The sequence below is a fragment of the Salvia hispanica genome, chromosome 1 (assembly GCF_029641045.1).
Source record: "Salvia hispanica isolate PSC_SH4W2 chromosome 1, Shi_PSC_v1, whole genome shotgun sequence".
NCBI lineage: Eukaryota > Viridiplantae > Streptophyta > Magnoliopsida > Lamiales > Lamiaceae > Salvia > Salvia hispanica.
Window position 1 is genome coordinate 59,665,686 of NC_142692.1, and position 8,315 is coordinate 59,674,000.

The window sequence follows — 8,315 nt, forward strand, 5'->3', positions numbered from 1 at the left end:
TAAGTTACTATACAAATTAGTTTGACATGACACGATCACTACCAAACAATGAAATTACATTATTTATAAATAATATTACACTATAATATAGTACTCCCTCCGTTTCTTATTAATAGAGGGATTTCTTTTCGGGATGGGATAAGAATTATCTTGTATTATCTTTATCCAAATTTATCTTGGATATTTTCTAAATAGAAATAAATCTATTTATATCCATAAAATTAGGATAAATTAGAATTAATATTAATTAATTCAACTAGGATTTAACTAGATAAAACAAAATCTACTTAAATCCAGAAGATAATTACAATACTGGATTAACAATTATTTAAATATTCTAAGATATATTCTTGACAGATATAAATCTATCAATATCTATAAGACAAAGACAAATTTAATTATCTAAATCTAATAGGATATTTTCTAAATATAATTAATTCTATAAGTATCCACAAGATAAAGATAAACATGGATTTTAACTATCCAAATCAGCTAAGATACATTCTAGATAGAATTAAATCTATTTATATCTACAAGATATGGATAAACATAATTAAAATTTACCTTAGTCTATCTAGTATTTATTCACATAGAATTAAATTAAATCTATGTAAATCCATAAGACAATAAAATTAATTATCTATCTAGATATAATTAAATATATCTAAATCCATAGAATAAGGATAAAAGATCCAAATATAATTAATTAATTTATCTAGTCTATCTAGGATTTATTCACATAGAATTAAATCTATATAAATCCATAAGATAAATAAAATTAATTATAATTATCCTAATTTATCTAGAATTTATCTGGATAGAATTTAATCTATCTAACTCTATAAAATAAGAATAAAAATTCAGTTAATCCAAAATTTAATTAAAGCTGTTGTATTTTCTTGTTATTTTCCTGCAGCAAATCTCCCTTTTTTTTGATCTTTTGCAGCCACTTTATCTTAATGTAGTTTGGTGCCTAGTTTGGGTACTTGGTACTTGGCTAATGAATTCAATTGTTTGATTGTGGCTGGTAGAAACAGGTGCTGCATAGTGTGGAGGATTTGCAGGATTGACTTTCCCCTCTTGGTGAGTCTTTGGTCCTCCATAGCAAAAGGAAAGGTTGTTTCTCCCCTTCTAATAGTAGTCCCTTAATTACTCTTGTTCCTTAGCCATTAAAACTTGTTTTTATCTTGCAGGTGAGAGAGAAATCTTGGCTACTACCTAGCTGTACCTCGAGCGGGCCTGGGTTCGTTGTCTGGGCCGACGGGCTGCTCGAAACGGGCCCTAATTTGGGCCTGGAGAAAAGGCCCGAAGTGCACCCAAAATTTTATATTTTCCTTTCCTTGTTTTCTTTCTTTGAGGACTTTGATCCATGTAACCTATTTTATTAGTTGTTCATTTTATTGAACATGAAATGCCATTCGAAACACTTTATTTTTCCGAAAAGTATCTTTAGTCTGTTTTTAATTCGCTCACCTACTTCTTTAGTTTTTTTTTTGTAACTAAAAGGTTAAGTTTCAATAACGGCTCGAGTTCCATTTATTTTCACGAAATGAGAGAACGTTACATTTCTAGTTCCACATTACTATATCGAAAACAAAATACTGGTGCGGGTATTACAAAATTAACACAACACGAACATGCATGTTTAGGATTTGGGTCCTCAATGGGTCGTCCCAATAAGAACCTGAAGATAACAGATTGGATCGGGTCGTGTTTTGGTCGGGTTTTGGTTATATGTTAAGAAAAAAAATAATTATTTTTAAATAATTTAAAAATTATTAAACTATAATTTTAGTTATTTTTGTTGATTAAAAATATTATACTTTAATTTTAATTAATTAATAAAATATTATATTTTAATTTTAATTAATTAAAAAATACTACAATTTAATTTTTTTTAAATTAAAAAATATTAATCAATTTTTTATGAATTTTAAGAAAATATTATGCTTAGATTTTATTAAAAATTAATTATTTTAATCATTTGATTTTATTATTTAGATTTAATATTGCTATACTTTAATTTTATTATTTTGATTAATAAAATAATTATTTTAATTGGGTTATTTTTTATTTTATCGTGTATTATCATGTTTAAATCGTATAATAACATCATGTTTTAGTTGTTATCGTGTCTTGTCATGGTAACTTACTATCAATAATAGAGAAGTGATTTTTTTTTGGGTACACGATAACACGCACGAACCCGTTGGGTTGGGACACGATAAGAACCCGATGATTTAGGGTTGGGTTGGGTTGGGTCGATAATTGGTTGACACGATAACGACCCAACCCGCATGATTTGACAGCCCTAGTGTGCAGTGTGTGCGCGCGCGCAGTCGTATAGTGTGTTTGCAGTGTGTGTGTCATTTTTAGTTGGACAACCTTAAAATGAAAACGTTTCATTTTTAATGGGACAGATGGAATACTATATAACTTCTCAAACCTCAATATGTTTACTAATTGAATAATTAAAATGCAATTAAGTACTTTGTATTTTTTATTTCCGTTCTCACTTACGTCTATATTCATATTGTTACAACATATACACCTTAACTTATGTACAATCTTGCTATTTTTATTTATTTATTAATTACATAATTGGTTTTATTCACAATTACATCCGAATGCAACTAATCTACAAATATAGTTTAGAGGAATAAATACAAGTGGCGAAATTTATTTAGGATTTAATAATTCATTGAACACCAAAATATAGATTTTAAAATGATAAGGATAAGAAAAATTTGATTTTTATAATAAGTACTCTCTCCGTTCCACACTAGTGGAGCCATTTTTTTTCAGCACACGATATTTTTATGGGACGGAGGAAATAATTCATTGGTTTTATTCCCGTGCCATATCATATGCTCATATTTTTATGGGCTGGAGGAAATATAAAAAAGGAAAAAATAGATGAAAATCGAATTGTATTAATTATTTGTATCCACTTTAATTTTTAAGCAACCTGTCCACTCTCATAATCGTACTAATATAATGGGAAGTTTTTGGTAGGTCGAAAAATATTTAAAAAAATACTTTCTCCGTCCACTACTAGATGTCTCATTTCTTGGTGGCACGAGTTTTAAAAAATATTAAGAAAAGTGTGTGCAAAAAAAGTTAGTGGAATATGAGTTCTACTTGTATATAGTATTAGTTTTATATGAAATGTGAGTGTAACGAGTTAGTGGAATGTGAGACTCTATTAGCATTTAGAGTAAAAAAAGAATCAGGACTCCTCTTTGCGAATGAACTAAAATGGAAAAAGAGACTCTTATTTGCGGGCAGATGGGGTGCTATATAACCGCATTGTAATTATGTTATTATGAAACATATTGATATTTAAGAAGTTATATAGTACTAAAATCGAGACTCCTATTTACGAACGAACTAAAATAAAAAAATGGGACTCCTATTTGCGGACATATGGGGTGCTATATAACCGCATTGTAATTATTTAATTATGAAACATAGGGGTGCGTTAAAATGACAACACCTCTTAAAGTAACATCATACCACCCACAATTCCTAGCCAATCATTTGTACACGTGGACGAATAATCAGCTGCCATGTGGCAATCATAAAAAATGTTCAACGGTAAATTTTCTCGGCCAGCAATATCCAATACACCGTACAACAATTTTTCTCGGCCAGCAATGTCCAATATTCAAGATAGTATAGATTGTTGTCTAGCGTTTACACTATTGCTGTGTAGCGTTTATAATATTGCTGGATACATGGTGTCATAGTGTCACTTTAAGAGGTGTCATTTTAACACAGACCATGAAACATATTGACACATTGCACACACTGGAAACATGCACTGCACACATTGTAAACACACATTGCACGCACACCTAAACACACACATTGACTCACACACACACACACATTTCTTTAGAATTCCAATTCAATAACGAGAAACATCATGTGTCTGAAATTATTAATTATAGTAATAACAATAAATTAAAACTGAAATTCAATTCTAAATTAATTAATTGATACTTTTTCATTCAATTCATATATTATTTGCAATTATCAAGTACTCTATAAGAATGAAATTTATTAAGGAATATCAATTTCATTCCCTTTGTTTGTCTTGCGCTTACCAAATACAAGATTAGAATGGAGTTGTTATTTCATTAAAATCTACCTCGAGTGCATAAAGAATTAAGAAGCTCATATTGGAGGCTACACCATCGATGGTAGCGGTAAGTTCATGGCCTCAGTGGCAAACCAAGAAAGGCCGGAGACGGAGCTCACCTGCGCAGCCAAAGGCTGCCACCGGATTATCAAAAAATGGAAGAAGTGGGAAATTACTAGTTTGTTAACGTATGTATTTCATAATAATATTTCATATGAAATTTTTATTTTCATTCTCAGTTTAGATGTTTTCAATGATTTTATTAAATAAACTTATCATGTTAAAATATCAAAGGATGCAGTATATGTATTAAGGCTGGAAAATTGTGCGTGTTGAGTCTTTATTGGGTCAATCCAATATTGATCCAACCCAATAAGGTCGAACCCTAATTCAATCCAAAATCATCAGTTCTTATCTGGTCTCAAACCATTAATTCTGTGTGTTCGTGCGGATTTTGGTAATGTTTGTAAGTTACTATACAAATTAGTTTGACATAACACGATCACTACCAAACAATGAAATTACATTATTTATAAATAATATTACACTATAATATAGTACTCCCTCCGTTTCTTATTAATAGAGGGATTTCTTTTCGGGATGGGATAAGAATTATCTTGTATTATCTTTATCCAAATTTATCTTGGATATTTTCTAAATAGAAATAAATCTATTTATATCCATAAAATTAGGATAAATTAGAATTAATATTAATTAATTCAACTAGGATTTAACTAGATAAAACAAAATCTACTTAAATCCAGAAGATAATTACAATACTGGATTAACAATTATTTAAATATTCTAAGATATATTCTTGACAGATATAAATCTATCAATATCTATAAGACAAAGACAAATTTAATTATCTAAATCTAATAGGATATTTTCTAAATATAATTAATTCTATAAGTATCCACAAGATAAAGATAAACATGGATTTTAACTATCCAAATCAGCTAAGATACATTCTAGATAGAATTAAATCTATTTATATCTACAAGATATGAATAAACATAATTAAAATTTATCTTAGTCTATCTAGTATTTATTCACATAGAATTAAATTAAATCTATATAAATCGATAAGACAATAAAATTAATTATCTATCTAGATATAATTAAATATATCTAAATCCATAGAATAAGGATAAAAGATCCAAATATAATTAATTAATTTATCTAGTCTATCTAGGATTTATTCACATAGAATTAAATCTATATAAATCCATAAGATAAATAAAATTAATTATAATTATCCTAATTTATCTAGAATTTATCTGGATAGAATTTAATCTATCTAACTCTATAAAATAAGAATAAAAATTCAGTTAATCCAAAATTTAATTAAAATTAAATTTTTTTAGATAATCCACTTAAAATGTATTCAAATCTTATTCTTATAAAATATCTTGAATTAAATCCAAAATTCATTCTTAGATTAAGAAAGCCTAATTAATTTTGGAAAGCTGCGCCGCCGCAAGGCTACCACTCTGAATGCCGCTGCGGCTGCTGATCGGAATTTGCCGTCAGCCCGCCTGGCTTGTTCGAGCAGATCGCCGACATTGGCCTCACAAGGCCTCTGTTGCCCACTTCGTCTAGATGCGCAGCATCAAGTCGCTGCAGATGGGGTGTAGAGATTAATTGCTTAGCTGCAATTAAGTAGTTGATGATTATGAGCCGTCCGATGGCATTGCTGATTTGTTTTGTTGTTTAGTTAGTTTCAGCATAAGAAAGGGGGTTAGGGCTTTTGAGCAATTCAATTGTAATTTTCCCAATTTGAATTAATACACAAAAATTCCTCCCAGAAACCTCTCTCGATCTCATTCTTCTTCCCTTCCATTTCTTTGTCATCTCCGATCAACAATCTGACAAGTGGCGCCGTCTGTGGGAAGGGCGGAGGTGGAAGCCTATTATTGAGATCGATTGAGCTCCAGATCGAGAGCGATGGCTTCAAGATATAAGGCCGAAAAATTCACCGGCAAGAATGATTTCAGTCTATGGAGGATGAAGGTCCGAGCGATGCTGATTCAACAAGGGTTAGCATAGGCGTTGAATAAGGATGATCCGACGGTGGTGCTCGACGAGAAAGCCAAGGCTAAGCGAGCGGATGTTCTTGCTAAAGCACACAGTGTTGTGGTGTTGTGTCTCGGTGACAAGGTTCTCCGAGAGGTGTCGAAAGAGACCACGGAGTTGGGGATCGTTGAGAAATGCGAAGAGCTATACATGACAAAATCGCTTGCGAATCGGATCTTTATGAAGCAGCGATTGTATGCTTATCGGTTTTCGGAGGAGAGGAACATTCTGGAGCAATTGGAAGATTTCAGTAAGGCTATAGACAATCTTGATAACATTGACGTCAAGATCGATGATGAAGTCAAGACAATTCTCCTGCTAAATGCCTTGCCAAAGGTGTACGATCAAATGAGGGATGCGATTCTCTTTGGTAGAGAAGGGACTGTCACATTGCAACAAGTCCAGTCAGCACTGAGATCCAAAGAGCTCCAAAGAAATGGAGATCCTGCAAATGCATCAGCTCCAGACAGCTTGAATATAAAGAAATTCAAGGCAAAGAAGGGGTTCAAGAAGGAGAAATAAGCCCTAAAATCTAGTGGCACTGAGCCGAAGGAGACTCTGGCTTGCCATTGGTGCAAGAAGTCCGACCATTTGAAGAAAGATTGCTTTGCTTGGAAGAGGAAGCAGGCACAAGAAGGTACAAATCCCAAACCTAGCTCTGATTGTATTGAGGAACAAGAAAATACACATGCCTTGAATGTCATGGAGAAATTGTGTGGTGAGAACTGGATTCTAGACTCAGGGTGCAGTCTGCATATGTGCCCAAGTCTTGAACTATTTGAGGAAATCTCAGAGGCTCACGGGTCTGTTGTGTTGGGGAATAATCAAGTGTGCCAAATCAAGGGAATTGGAAAGATTCGATTCAGATTGGATGATAACTCAACTACCATCCTGAGTGAAGTGAGGTACATCCCTAAGGTGAAAAGAAACTTAATCAGCCTTGGATTGCTGGAAAGAAAAGGATGCTCCTTCCATTCATCTGATGGGAGCATGGAAATAAGGAAGGGTGGAGTTGTGATCATCAAAGGAAGGAGGAATGGCAGCTGATATTACCTCTTTGGATCAGCCATCAGAGCAACTAATCTGGTTAACTCAGTCAAGTCAGAATCCATTGAGCTCTGGCATATGAGGCTGGGATATCCAGTTGATGGAAGTATCAGAGAATTAATGAAAAAGGAAGTGATTCATGGCACTGAGGAGAGAGTTGGTCAACAGTGTGAGGAGTGTATCCTTGGCAAAGCAAAGAAACTTCCATATCAGAAAGGTAAACACACTTCTAAGGCTCCTCTAGACTATGTGCATAGTGACTTGTGGGGGCCATCCCCGGTCTTGTCAGTTGGTGGAGGCAAATACTACATGACTATAATAGATGACTACTCTAGAAAGTATTCGGTGTATATACTTAAGGAGAAGTCAGAAGCTTTCTCTAAGATCAAAGAGTGGTGTGCTATTGTTGAAAAGGAGAAATGATGTGTGGTGAAATGCTTAAGGACTGACAATGGTTTAGAATTTGTGTCCAAAGAATTTGATTCATACTGTCAGGGTAAGGGAATAAAAAGGCACAGAACTGTTCCCCTAAACCCTCAATAGAATGGAGTTGCAGAAAGGGATAAGAGAACTATTACGGAGAGAGTAAGATGCATGTTGTTCACTTCAGGCATGGAAAAGAGGTTTTGGGCAGAAGCTGTGGCTACTGCAGCGAAGTTGATCAATTAGTGTCCATCCTCCAGTATTGATGGGGACACTCCAGATCTGAGGTGGTATGGCAGCATTGGAGACTATTCTCATCTGAGGATTTTTTGGTGCAAGGCCTATGCATATTTAAAGCAAACCAAGTTGGATGCAAGGGCCTTGAGGTGTGTGATGCTGGGATATCAGTCAGGAGTAAAAGGTTATAGGCTCTGGTGTGTAGAGCCTGGGAATCAAAAAGTCATTGTTAGCAGGGATGTGATATTTACAGAGACTGATATTCCTTTTAAGAATGTAGAGAAGCCTTGTGATGATTCTCAGTTTGGTTCTGGTTTTGAGGTGGAGGCTAAGGGAGCATCTGACAGTGCTTCATCCCAGACAGTGCTTCATCTGATACATCGGATGA

General features: G+C 33.4%; 1 long non-coding RNA gene across 1 annotated transcript; it reads left to right on the forward strand.

Annotated features, from left to right (window-relative positions):
• The first annotated feature begins 919 nt into the window (after positions 1-919).
• On the forward strand, positions 920-1,426 carry LOC148934237 (uncharacterized). The gene is made up of 2 exons (XR_016135672.1): positions 920-1,116; positions 1,194-1,426. It is a non-coding gene; the product is annotated as an uncharacterized LOC148934237 (long non-coding RNA).
• Positions 1,427-8,315: the final 6,889 nt, after the last annotated feature.